Consider the following 13,525-nt stretch of genomic DNA (forward strand, 5'->3'; position numbering starts at 1 on the left):
GCACGTGTACTATCTGCACATTTTGGTTTGGGTTTGGTTTTTTTTCGGTTGGGTTTTGTTTTTTGTTTTTTTTTTTTTTTACAGCTGTCTGGTAGCGAGAGAAAAAAAAAAATCATACCATATGCTGCTGTCTCAATGTCACAGCCCATTAAATAAATGGCCATTCTTTTTAGTCTTAAAAGGGGATTTTTAGCAAACAAAAAGGAAAACAAGGCCAACACAGCTCAGACGACAATAGCAACAAACCAAGGTCAAAGGCAAGCGACCCTACGGCTACTCTGGGCATATGGGTGTCTCTGCCCTTTTCAGGGGGGAAAACTCTTACTCTGCTTCCCATTAGACTTTGGCTGATTTACTGGGAAGGAAATTGTCCTCGTTTGCCCTTTCAGCTTCTTCCTTCTGGGTTCCAACACCTGAACACTCTTCGCCAGCAAAGGTAATCAACTCATTTTTCTAGCATCCTTAAAATGCTCCTCTGTACCATCAGCACCCTGCGTCCTGGATGCTCCCCTGAATCTTTCTCTTGAGCATCTGGATGGTAAGTAGTCCAAACTACCCAATTCTTTTTCCATCAGAAAATAAGAATTCTGAAAGGGCAAGTTATTAAATCTATCTGCATATAACACACCTCAAAGAACCTGCTGGTGTGGCCAGCAGGTCGAGAGAGGGGATTCTGCCCCTCTACTCTGCTCTCGTGAGACCCCACCTGGAATACTGTGTTCAGCTCTGGAGTCCCCAGCACAAGAAGGACATGGAGCTGCTGGAGCGGGTCCAGAGGAGGCCACGGAGATGCTCCAAGGGCTGGAGCACCTCTGCTATGGAGACAGGCTGAGAGAGTTGGAGCTGTTCAGCCTGGAGAAGAGAAGGCTCCAGGCAGACCTTCCAGCACCTTCCAGTACTTAAAGGGGCTACAAGAAAGCTGGAGAGAGACTTTTTCCAAGGGCATGTAGTGATAGGACAAGGGCCAATGGACTTTAACCACCACAAGTACAAAGTGACTCCTTTAGTTACCTACATGTTTGCACACCGCTGCAGTAATACGAAGTATTTATCAGCAGGTATCACACTACAAGCATTTTGCTATAGGTAGTAACTGCCAAACCACTCCAGTTCATGATCTTCATGACAGCAACATTTCATCAGTCGTAAACCTATGAACGAGGACTAACTATACGTTTCTAGATCAGATTTCTATTAAGAGAGCTCGTGTCCTGGAAAATCTCCAGGGCAGTATGGGTATGAGAAAGAAATAGGCTTCCTGACAAATCCATCATCTGCTTCCATAGTTTCTGGACAAAAACTGCTCTCCCATCTTGTTCTGCTCTCAGATGTGCAAGCAGACCTCAGCCACTGCAAACACCAGGTTTTCTTTGTGTCCATGAAGTTTAGGATCACCTTGGAACGCGTGGGGTTCTGAGAAATAAGTGTTAGTAAATATGTCCACTTCATGAAAGGCTGAGGAAAGTTATAATGCAGTATTCTGTCCAAACATCATCTTGTGGCACTCAAAAATGCCCCTTCTGCCCGTAGGGTGAGCAAGACGACCATCACTCAAGTACTGAAGGAATAAACTTTACAAACAGGAAGACAAAACTGTACTGACTAGAGAAGAGCAAAGACAATTTTGTATTTAAAAACAATAATAATCAAATCTAGCAATCCTTTGATGGACAACTTTCCCAGCATGCCACATCACAACCCATATGACCTGAGCATTTAGACAATTTCTTCTACATTCTTCACTCCCATGCAACATCCCACTGTCTTTTGCCACAGAGGAGGCCTCGATAAAAGAACTGTTGCGACACATTGCTGCAAGAGCAAACACTACTATAATATTTATCTATAGGATTTCACTTCTGCATTTCAAAGAGGTTAAAGAGAACCAGAACATTTGTCTAGAAGATCTGTCCCCATTTGCTTTCCCCCTTGAGATTCTCCCTACAGAAGTCCAAGCAAAATATGGAAGTTGAAGAAGTTTTTATTAAAAGGGTTCGGAATACTGATCTTTGCTCCACAACAAGTGCTAAAAGCAGCACAGGCCACACCTGCGTTTATTAAAACGTGGTGATAAAAATTGTGTCGACACAGCGAAGACATCCGAAGTTATCCTTTAGGGCAGTACGTATATCTTTGATTTGAGGAAGGAGGAATATAAAGACAACAACATTTGAATTATTCCTTTTCAATGAGACGCCTCAGATTGCACTTTTGTCACTTTTCTTCCAGAAAGAATTTTAATCTTTTTACCTTACGCTGCGGAGGTGATTAATTAAGACCTGCACCTCATGAGGCAGTGCAATATAGAAGGAGTTCTTCCATACAGGACTGGAAAACATCAGGAGGAGTAAGGCAGGGATCTGAAATGATGATGCTCTTCCTTTGCAATTTCCACAACTTACTTAACTTTTATTATAGAATTCTGACTAAGAAAAAAAAAGCCAAAGTAATTTGTTTTTCTTTTTATAAAGAAAATGAAATATTTTCCACACAGTCAATTTTCCAGTTCAAAATAACAAAATAATCAACTGCAGAAGGTTTCCCTACCATAAGTTATGTTGTACTTCACGTTTCTACATTTTGAGTCTTTCTGGAATTAACAGAGATAAATGTTTTAAAACAGAATAGTCTGAATCCTGCCTCCTAGCCAGCTGGATTTTGTTAGTGTTTCATCATACTAGAATTCTACTACGCTTCCACTTTAATTATGTTTTCAATTTTTCTCTTCATGAATGTTTAAGATATAAAGCAATGGAAATCGTAACCAGTGTTCGTTCTTACTGGGATGCTCCGCGGGGAAGCACCACAGCACATCAGCCTCTTGTACTATTTGCTGACATGGGTGGAGCATCTACTGAGACAACTCCTGATGACAGAAATAACGACGTTATTAATCCCTTCAGATGCTGAGGCTGGAGATGCTAAGAGTTATTCTTACTAATTATAATAGTAATTATTTAATTAATAACACAAAAGAGACGTTTCGGGAAAAGGCGAGCTACCATGTAGTCACATTTACTCCGTTTTTAAACACTGTGATAAAAAAGATAATTTTTTTTTTTCACCCTATATACAACGTTATATTACAGCTAATTAAAAGCGAGCGGCACTCGTCTGCTTCTTATGTTGGGTAAAAGGAGACTGTATTTGCAGTTTTTCCTTGAGAGAAATCAACTGGTCAACCAAACTGAATGCTTCAAGGGGGAAAACTAGTTCACTGATAGCAACTGAAGGGAGGTAGTGTCCATCCAAGGAACTCTCACACCAAAACGCCGAGGATCACCCTCGCCTGAGCACCCACCGCCGCTCCTCCGTGCTCCAGGAGACACGGCTGACACAGGTCTGCTCTGTAAACCCAGTGCTGAACAACAGACAGCAGAAATACTCTGCAAAACTAAACACCACGGGAAGTGTAACTCCGTCAGCACGTGCTCCCCAACTAGTTTAAGCAAACCCTCCGAGTAACCATAAGTCAGGCACAAACATCGCTGGGGGAAAAAGGAGGAAACGAGATAAAAAAGCTCTTTTTTTATTATTTTGTTGTTTCTGAATTAATAACCCCTTGCCCTGACAATGTATCTTTAAGATCCTTGAAGCCCACCCCGTAGGAAGTCAAAGCAACTGGCTGGCAGTGAGACATACCCCAGGTGGGAAAGAGGGGCTCAACTTCTCATAAAATTTTAGAAGCTTATTCTCTGCTATTCTTCAAGAAGCTACCAAAATAAATTACTGTAACTAGTAAGTGCTATTAGGCATCTTAAAACTTTATTATAACAACCTCTCAGCAGCGAGACTGTAGCTGTTATAAAGTCCTCATAATTTAGCCCAGACATTGAAAATAAAAACACTCGGATTAAGGAAAGATTTTTCTCCTCTGACAAAAGAACAAAGAAAACTCTACTATAAGCACTCAAACTATTTTCCACGCAGGACTGAAGTAGTTTCATTTCGGCATTCAAAATGCACCCTCTAATTTTAAACAGATTTTAAAGTTCTACAATTCTTCTACTAATTGCTGTGCTTAATATGGACGTACGGCCACGTCAAGTCTAGTACGTCAAGTCTACTCTTCTTGACCAGGACGTTTTCACCAGTGGCACTGTTCATTCCACTGTAGATAAGGGTCTGTCACAGTTTTATTAGAAGCACCCACTCTGGGATGCTTAAAACTCAACAACAAAAATTATGATCAAGGTTGAAACGTGGCATGCAAGCTTTCAGCCCAGGAGCAATCCTTATTTATTACATTTTGAATCAAAACTTACAGAAGTAGTATGCTGTTTTTTCTATTCAACTCTTAAACTGCAATATAAACACAATGTACTTTTGCTATATTTTAGCAGCTTATGAGGACAGTAACTTCTAAAGACAGTTCGAATCATTAAAATTAACTCACGAATCAAGAGACCAAGAGCAGCGCAAATTAAACAAGCGTTGTAGCACCCTGAACACCAATTTATATTTGCACATTTCTGCTACTTGATAAATGCATTTTGTCATGCAAGATTTTAAAGAAAAGGTCTTGCAGTGACAAAAATCAGTCTCAGTGTGACAAAATCCCATTTGTAAGTGAATAGAGATGATCGAACACAAATTCCTTAGGCCAACAACTACAGAGATTATGCTTTGGAACTGGAATGTGCATAATTGGATCAGATAAACAGTAACATTTTACAGATTTTGAGAGCCACCTCTTGTCACCACGGACAGTATGGGAAGCGATAACCTACTCGTCCTTCTTATTGTCTAACCAATTAACATAAACATGTTGCACCCCAAGGAGTTGCTCCCGACCTGAATCTAAGCTTGATGATTGCTGAGCGTGTGTTAGACCTGATGAAGGTTTCACATCCGTAAAAAACGTTTTTCCCTACTTATACCAGCCGGTCTAAAAGAAAGATATCGTTTTTCCCAACCAACACTGCTTCACATACAACCTTAAACTGTCATGGCTACTGTAGCACAACTCTTAAATTGAGAAAGAAGGTTTACGAAAATGTTGTGCAGCATCACCTACACCATTCAGGCTGTAGTATCATGTTAAAAAGATGCTGGAAATGGCATCAAGCAACAGTAGATCCACCTCCTACCTCTCCTTTTTCCCTGCTGGCATAACCCTTTTTTAGGGCCATGCTAGGAGGCAGGTGAAGAAAAGACATGATTTCTCTGAAAGCAACAGAAAAGTAGCAATAAAAAACTATAAAAGAATTAATTTTTTTCATCTTCTCTATATAGAGGAAAGCTTTTTTTTTTTTTTAAATGTATTCACCACAAAAATAAACAGCAGTTGTGGATTCCTTGTGCGTCAGAACTATTTCTAATAACCAAACTCTGGAAGAACATGCATTAATTTCTTACACTGGGAAAAAAACAGAAAATTACTCTGAGTCTCCAAAAGCAGCAGCACACGCAGCTGGTGGAACACCGTGCAGACAGTAACTGGGATCCACTGCTCACAACATACCAGAGGCAGCAACTGCCAACAGCGTGTCTGGATAGAGCAGAGACAAGATGAGCTGCCATAGCCCTGTTTTGAGGGAGAGGCTCACCACAAGCAGGCAGGAGGAACTACTGGTTACCTCTACTCAATGTGGACATCATGAGCTCCTCTCCAAGACATTACCCAACGCAGGAGCAAAGCAGCCTTAGGTTTCCTTAAGCCATGCAGTGTTGCTGGAGCTACAAGTCAGCGGCCGTAGCCCATCACCCAAGGAAGCAGCCAGCTGGACTGCAGCTCCTGCTGGGCACCTCCTTGGAGGAAGCTGGCACCGTGTCCTCCCCTGCAGAGTGCTCACGAAGGGAAGCGCCAATTAGCTCTTAAGTATGTGCTAGTTCCAAGGAACAGGAGATTTTCTGCAATATGACATGACTACAAAATTAGGATTACAGAATATTTTCAGTTAAAATGCTGATGAACATTCCTGCAAAGGGAATTTGTGATGCGGGCACAACAGTGTCTTCTGGAGGTTGAATATCTTGGCCGTAGAAATGCTGAAAGTGATTAAACAATAACATGAATTAATTTCTTGCTAGATCATAACTGCTTGATGTGTCCTACTGGTAAACTTCTATGGAGACAGGCTGAGAGAGTTGGGGCTGTTCAGCCTGGAGAAGAGAAGGCTCCAGGGTGACCTTCCAGCACCTTCCAGTGCCTAAAGGGGCTACAGGAAAGCTGGAGAGGGGCTTTGGACAAGGGCGTGTAGTGACAGGACAATGGGCAATGGATTTAAACTGAAAGAGGGGAGATTCAGATCAGATCTAAGGAAGAAATTCTTCCCTCTGAGGGTGGTGAGGCACTGGAACAGGTTGCCCAGAGAAGCTGTGGCTGCCCCATCCCTGGAAGTGTTCAAGGCCAGGCTGGATGAGGCTTTGGGCAACCTGGTGTAGTGGAGGGTGTCCCTGCCCGTGGCAGGGGCGTTGGAACTAGATGATCTTTGAGGTCCCTTCCAACCCAAACCATTCCATGATGATTCTATGTACTCATGTAACTCAAAGGATTTTCCCTTTTTTCTTAATTAAGGGAAGGGGCAAACCCTCTGATTTTAGGCTGGGAAAAGTTTGGTTTACGACAGAAGTGCTTTAAAACAAAAATGCATCACTGGAAGAATGAAATATTCCTTAAATATGAATAATCAATCATGCTTTACTCTAAAGTAGTATGTTATTAATTAAATATAGTACCTTCTCTATTTTTGTCAAAAAATGTGCTTTATACTGCAAAGATTACCCTAATACTTCCCAACTTCCTCAGCAAATATTCATAAATGCAAGGGTCTATGTTCATATGCATGGAGCTATTAAAAAATTTAGTGTATTAGTCCCTACTGTTAAGTCAGCATTTAATTTACAAATGCTACCCTACTCCATCGTTATGGGACCATAATAAACCGTCGTTAAACTCAAGTAGAACCAAAAATGAAAAAACATTCATGTGATCTGCTAAAACAAAGTGTCTCAGAATAAACGACGATTTCAAGATATATTTATTTGGCTTATTAAAAGCCAAGTATTTCACAGTTCTTCAGCGTAACATACCACCAAGATGTGCCAGAGGTATCTTTCCTTCCAATCAAACATTTACCCTTCGCCACTGGTGAAAGGCAACAAGATCTCTTTACAACGCCTCGTCTTTTTCAATAAATTTTGCATGAAAACATGTTACCCAAGCACAAAGTTGCCTGCTGTCGCATTGGAAGTACGATAAATGTTTAATGAAAACAACACCACACAGCTTGGTGTCAGACAACAGCTATCACACAGCCCTGCTTTGATCTGAACAGACACTTAAAAGGAGTTCTGAGCGCGCTTTGCACCACAGAACTCCATAACCTATATGCAAATCGGAGAAAATTACCATAAATGACTTCCTACTGCATAGCGTGGGAAGAGGTAAGGAAAAAAAACCCAACATGACAAGCTCCAGGAGTGTCTGACTGCTGTCAAACTCTGAGAAGTCCACTATTCCCAATTTACTTCTCACGTCTTCTGCCAAGCGTTGAGAAGCTCCTCAACAGCCATTTCTCACCCCAGCACCGGCCGCAGAACCTGCTGGGGCACTGCCAGGGCTGAGCACAGACAAATCCAACTCTGCAAGTGCTTTGGTTCAACGCCACCGAGACAGGGCTGCCAGGCAGAGGGACCTCAGCACATATCTGAAGACCTCACATACGGCATTGAAAGGAAAACTGAAGACTGTCTTTGAAAAATAAACTCTTCAGCTCCGTAATATGGCAAAGTATTTGAGAAGCTGTGAATCCATTAATGCAAAAATGTATCGACAGCCTTATTAGGGATCAGAAATTAAAACGGCCGTCAGGTTTGATTAATGGCACAACTCTTCTTTTTTTCGTAACATCTAAGAAGCTGCGCTTAATTTATTCCATTAAAAATTGTCAAAAACACTTAAAAAAGTAATCCGAAATTCTGCTACTAAGTAAGCTAGGGTGAAACCCATAAATCTAGTAAAAGTTATTTAAAGCTAACAAGTTTTCGTGTTTTTTTTTCTCCCTATTCAACAATGATCCTTATGAAAATCATGCCTCAGAATGCCAGAACGTGCATGTTTTTAAGCTAATCAAGACTTTAAACATCAAAATTCAACAGCGCACACACTCAGGTCAATGAAAACATGTATGCAAGGTGTTTTAAAACAAGTGAATTAAAAAAGCATAAATAAAAGATGAATGTAATGCTTTGATGAGCAAAAAATTTAGTGGAGAATTCTTGTAGTGGTGTAATTACGTGTTTAAGTAAATCAGTACAATAAACCACTTCACTTTTGAAGACTTTGACATCTGGAGATTACCAGTATGCAAAAGTTGCTGCTCTAAACACGGGATTTGGGAGTGGAAAGAAGAAATCCATCAGTGCCCGAGCTTTCCCAGCAGCCTGCAAGCCATGATTTGCAGCCACCAGGTCCACCGTGCGGAACGTGCCAGAAGCGTGTCGCACGAGGAGCAGCAGCACGCCCCATCCAGGGCCGAAAACCCAGCTCACCCTCCCTGGGAATGACGTGGCCATTTCAACAAAGCCTCGAGACACCTGACAACAAGTTTCACACGCCACTCTGATCTAGTCCTCAAGTCATGGTTTAACAGAACTGCCTACCATTATCTTTAGAAATACTAAAAATATAGGTATTTCATGGAATCATAGAATGGGTTGGAAGGGCCCTCAAAGATCATCTCGTTCCAAGCCCCCTGCCATGGGCAGGGACACCCTCCACTACACCAGGTTGCTCAAAGCCTCATCCAACCTGGCCTTGAACACCATACTATCTTAGAAGAAGACATGTTAGGAACAGTTACTTCTGTTGACAGCTTTAAAGCCCTACAGAAAACATCTCGTTGCACATAAGACAAAACTGCAGTGCCAGTACACTTGCCAAATCAGCTGCCTTACAACATTTAGAAAAACCATCTCACAACCCATAGTGCGTTTTTAAAAGGTCACTCATGTCCAGGACTCGGGATACATCCTAGCTAATACTGTATTAGCAATTCATATACCATACAACAAACAACAAAGCTTTCAAACCTGACTGCTGTATTAAGCTTTGAAGCCACAGAAACATGGGAGGGGAAGAGGGGTTGCTCTGTTTCATCGCAAGCAAATAATTGCTGCTTCCCAGTGAACACGATATATCATTTCTTAAAACAAGTGAAGGAAAAAGAAGGAAATAAAATACACGCCAGGTGCTGGAAATCTAAAAGACAGTGATAAAGAAGTACCCCATAGGTGTATAAAATGAAAATCCCATTCTGGGACTGGCTGGCAGCCTGCTTTAGTCTTATCTAAGGGGATGCCAGAATAAAAAAAACCATACATACACCAAAAAAAAGCCCGCTGAGATTGCTTCATCTTAGGGGGGCAATGGTACATGAGCCTAAGGCACCTGGAGACCTCACCAGGAAGGACCAGAAGGAACTGAAGCTTCTGCCTCTTCCAACCAGTCTTGATGTAGAGCTCAAGTAATGCTCATGGTGGTGTAACAAGAGAAAGCTGTTTTGCTTACCTGTAACTTATCTTTTCTAAATCTAGTACTTTCAATAAATTAGCATTTGATTGACAATCCAGACCGCATCTAGCACGTTGTTTTCCTATTTTGCTGTGACAGAATCTTTTCCAATAGGAAGAAAGGATTCTGTAATAAACACCCCACTGTCATTAGTTCAAATTGCATTTTTAAGCATGTGTTTCCTCTAGAAACCAGTGCAATTCAGCTTTACCAAAAAATCAACAAGACTTTATAATTTTTTTTTAAAGTCAGATTGATAGGACAAAGTATATCATCATACTTCCAGAAGGACTATCACTAATTTTCCCATAATCAATCAAAACCACACAGCGAGGGCCAACTACGAGAACTGCAATTCCCTTCTTGATAAACCATTGGAAATTAAACCCAACCTGTCCCATTCCTTTGATGCAGAGACAAGGCTCTTCCCTTTTTATTCTGTGACCTTTTCTGATCAATACTATCCAATTTTTTGTTTCAGCCCAGAGCGCATACCCTTACGTAAGATTCATTTTTGCAAGGGAAGAAAATGAAAAGAGAAGAAAAAACAGGAAATGAGACAGCCAAACGTAGGACCTGATAAACTACTTTGGTGGAACAAAGAACACTACAGTTTTGATTTTTTTCAAATAAACAAAGATTTAATAAAAGAAAACCACTAGACTAAAACTTATTGGTAAGAAGTAGACACCAGATGTCGACTATACATTATGAAGTTTTGCAGAGTGAACAGAAAATGATAATGCATCACAAAACGTATATTGGCCCTTATTTTATCAAGTCCATTTTATTTGTAACACTTCATAATAGATCAGTAGATATAGTGTGTTCTGTAAAAACGACGAAGGTGTGGTAACACCTCAACAGAGTGCTGGTCAGTTGAACTTTCACGAGCAGAGGACAGCCAGCCACGTGTGCGCTAATCACAAAGCGTGAGCACTGGTCGGGTTCCAGTATGCAGTAACAGTCCAAAGCCATAACACACTCAACATCACTCCTGCAGTCATGGCTCACAACTGGAGAACAATATTGTTACTGCAAACACAGAAATACGATTTGGAACTTGGCCTGGATGAAGAGCAAAGACTGCACGACCAAGCTTTTACTTGGGCAACGCTGGCAAGTTATTCAGAAAAAGCCATACTGTTTATTTATTCTTTTTTTAATATCCTTCCAGGCAATAAAGCTCCTTCTCCCATGCACTGCAACAGAAATACAAAACAAAAAGAGGGGGAACACAGTTCGAACAACTGCTATGAGATTAGGAGACCAAAGCAGCAAAAGCAAACCGGTGAGTTCAGATTACGCGCAAAACGGAAGGAAAATAAGTAGCACTGCAGAAGTTGAAAAGGAACTAGTTAGAAACATTTCTTGCTACCTGCTTGTCATCAGCTTCATTTTGCAAAGAGTTTTCACTGGAAATGAAATCATCCTGGTAATCTGAAAGATGGCTCATTCTTTTTTTTATGAATATTTAGGGTGTGCTGCTGGGACACCTTCTGAATTTGCACTGCTTTACCTTTTAAGTGAGCACAAAACTGTTTCAAAGCTTGACGGACTGCTCTTAACACCTTTTTTTTTTTTTCCACCAAGTACTGTCAGATGCTGTAAATGAGCTTTCCAACCCAAATTCAAAGCAGCTGTTGCCACGATCTCCCTCCGTAATGGTCGAACAAAGAGCATACCCCTTAAAACATTTCGGATTGTAAGAACAGAAGAGCTCAGCTGTTTTGCTATGACTGTAATACAGCCTGACTCCATGAAACAGCTGACACTTCTCCAGTGCTCAAGAAGTTCAGTGCTCAGCCTTAAAGAATCTTCACTGAAATGCAGAACGCCAAAGGACCATGACTGGATTATTACGGCACAATTTTTCACTCTTGAAATCTCTCAAGATGTTTACTGCGAAGACAAGACCTACTTTGAAAGAACCTAATGTTGCCCCAATTTGAAAACCAACCACAAGCCTTTCCCCCTCACAGCTACAAACATACACGAGCTAAGTGGAGAAAAGAAAATTATCAATAAGGTTTATAAGAGCCACAAACAAAACTATTCGCTCCTTCATTAGTGCAAAAATTGCATTTTAATTCTTCACTTCAGAGAAACAGTCGAGTCCCAAATATCCAACTACTCCTATCAGATAACTCGCGGTATTGATAAACTAAAATACCTTCTTTTACGTAAAGTCAACCAGCACTTGAGAATTTGTATTCCATCTTTTCACAATCTGGCTTTAGGATGATCTCTGTTATAGGTTTAAAGCAGCTATTTTCAATAAATACATTCCAAACCTACATGAGTTTAAACAGAAAACTAGATCCGGCCCTTGATGGAGTACCTGTAAGGATCTATTCCAAACACAGAGGGCAGAGGACTATGTTTTCCTCTACGAATCCCCTGCTGTAGGAGTTTCTAGCAAGGCTCTGTAGAATAATGTTACTTTCAGAGCTGATCTAGAATCTCCTTCACCTGGAGAGTCATCAACAACAGATCCCTCTCAGTGTTTCAAATCCAAAAGGACACCTGGCAGTCACTTGTGCTGCAGCAGACCAACAGCAGGTGCAGAATCTGCTAAGTCCCTCAGCCATGGAAGTAAGCTGTAACAGGAGGTATAATTCTAACCGTACCCACAAGAGGCCATCTGACACCATTAAAAGACAGAAATCTCAAATTATAATATATACTCTCAAAAAACATCAGCAAAAACAACTTGCTACCTTCTGCTGACCACAGCCAACTACAAAAGCCCTTATAGTTACTGGAAAACAAAAAATTCTATCTTAGTGCTTTCCTTGGAGATGAGCATCAAGACAGGACAAAAAAATGATTCAATCTTCCTGCTGCTGCAGAAAACAAAGGAACCAGAAGCCAATACAGGCAACAGGTTCACTCACTTTGCGTTGCACCCTCTTCCTTCCTACACGTCTATAAACTAAGGACAGGCGAGCTTCCTTGGCCAAGGACGTCCTTTCTTTGCCACGCTTTTCACCCAAAAAGAAAATAAATACATAAATAAATGATAGAGATGAAGAGAGCTGAGCACTTGGCAGGCTTGAGGAAGCCTCATACAGAAACTTAACTAGAAAACATCTTTCTTGGAGCAGACACAAGGCAAAGAGAAACTACACTAACCCTCTTTGTTGCTACACATACACGTTTAGGAAGGAAAAGCGCAGGTTCCCAATTCACTCTTACTGGGATCCATAACAGAATATTCCATAGGCACATAGTTGTGCAGTAATTGCAAACAGCAATCGCAGCAGAGAGCTCTGTCTTCTCTGGGTATCCAAATATGCTGCTTCATAAAGCCTGTAACAAACAATGACGTGATGCTGAGACAGTCTCAATCTTGGGAATGACAAATAACTGTAAAGGGAAAAAGCTCCTCAGATCCATATTCTCTGTACAGATATACTTTGATCACTACTTGATTAAACTGAAAAACACGTCGTCCCCCCTCAGAACTAAGTTTATGAAGCACAGATTATATCAACATCACCCTGGGTACATTTCATTTTGTAGTCTAATCATGCTCCCAGTAAGAAATCCTTGTACAAACCCTACCAGTCAGTACCTGAGCCCAGAGGAAAATGGGCTGATGTCATAAAATGTTTCTATTATCAATTTGTACTCTTTGTCCTAACTACCTTGGAAATGGCCCAAACAGGGCATTTGATTTCAAATTTAGCATAAGCAATTTTGTCAGTTATCAAAATACAAAGGTAAATTGCTTGCTTCCAAAAAAATTCTGGGTACTTCTGCGTTCTTCCTACAGTTATCTCATATTGATCCTTGTTATAAAAGGACATAAAGTCAGGCAGTAACCTAGCGGAGCACTGCTCTATACTCCAATATGATTTAAGATCTACTGCTTCTAGACAAAGTCCAGAAAACCTCTCACACCAAATGTTATGGGCTCAGTATGGATCCTTTCCCACTTTTCTCGTTCAATTAAAAAAAAAAAAAACACACAACAATTTTGGCTGGAACTCAAGTCTTCTAGAA

The 13,525-nt window shown here is 40.9% G+C and overlaps 1 protein-coding gene across 1 annotated transcript in view; it reads right to left on the bottom strand.

Moving 5' to 3' along the window:
• RSRC1 (arginine and serine rich coiled-coil 1) overlaps nt 1–13,525 on the bottom strand; it is a 174,561-nt gene that overhangs the window by 119,225 nt on the left and 41,811 nt on the right. The gene's annotated exons all lie outside the window — the stretch shown is intronic.

This window comes from Tauraco erythrolophus, chromosome 11, assembly GCF_009769465.1.
Source record: "Tauraco erythrolophus isolate bTauEry1 chromosome 11, bTauEry1.pri, whole genome shotgun sequence".
In the NCBI taxonomy this organism is placed as follows: Eukaryota; Metazoa; Chordata; class Aves; order Musophagiformes; family Musophagidae; genus Tauraco; species Tauraco erythrolophus.